Source organism: Penaeus monodon, chromosome 22, assembly GCF_015228065.2.
Source record: "Penaeus monodon isolate SGIC_2016 chromosome 22, NSTDA_Pmon_1, whole genome shotgun sequence".
In the NCBI taxonomy this organism is placed as follows: Eukaryota; Metazoa; Arthropoda; class Malacostraca; order Decapoda; family Penaeidae; genus Penaeus; species Penaeus monodon.
Window position 1 is genome coordinate 21,167,755 of NC_051407.1, and position 521 is coordinate 21,168,275.

Genomic DNA, 521 nt, shown 5'->3' on the forward strand with positions numbered 1-521 from the left:
CAGGAAGGAGCTTAGTGAGGGTGGGGGCAGCGAAAAGGGTAGAAGGCCCGATGGGAAAGTGAGGAGGGGGAGCGGAGAATGGAAGGTGGCAACGGACAGGAGAGATGAGAAGAGATGAAGGTGAAGGAAAAAGCTTAACGAACGAGGGGGGGGAGGGGGGCCATGATTGTGGCTTTTGTGACACGTCGGGAAACTACCGACGAGGGGCTTTGTACGTTCAGCGACGGGTTCGGACGGCGAGCGCGGGGAAGGGAGGAAAGGGGAGTGAAAGGAGGGGGGAATCCCCTGCGATGACTACGTCGACGCTAATAGAAAGCGAACTGTATAACTCGGCCATTTTCATTCGCAACTAGAGCTTGTTTCGTTACTACTCGAGTGTTTTTATCTGTGTGGAGTCCTGCGTGATCTCCTGGTTATTTCAACCTCCCCTTACTGTCCGCTTTTCTATTCCCATCATTCGCTATCTTGGCATCCATATCTGGTCCATGTTTATATCTGAACAAGTTTATTGTGGACGACGA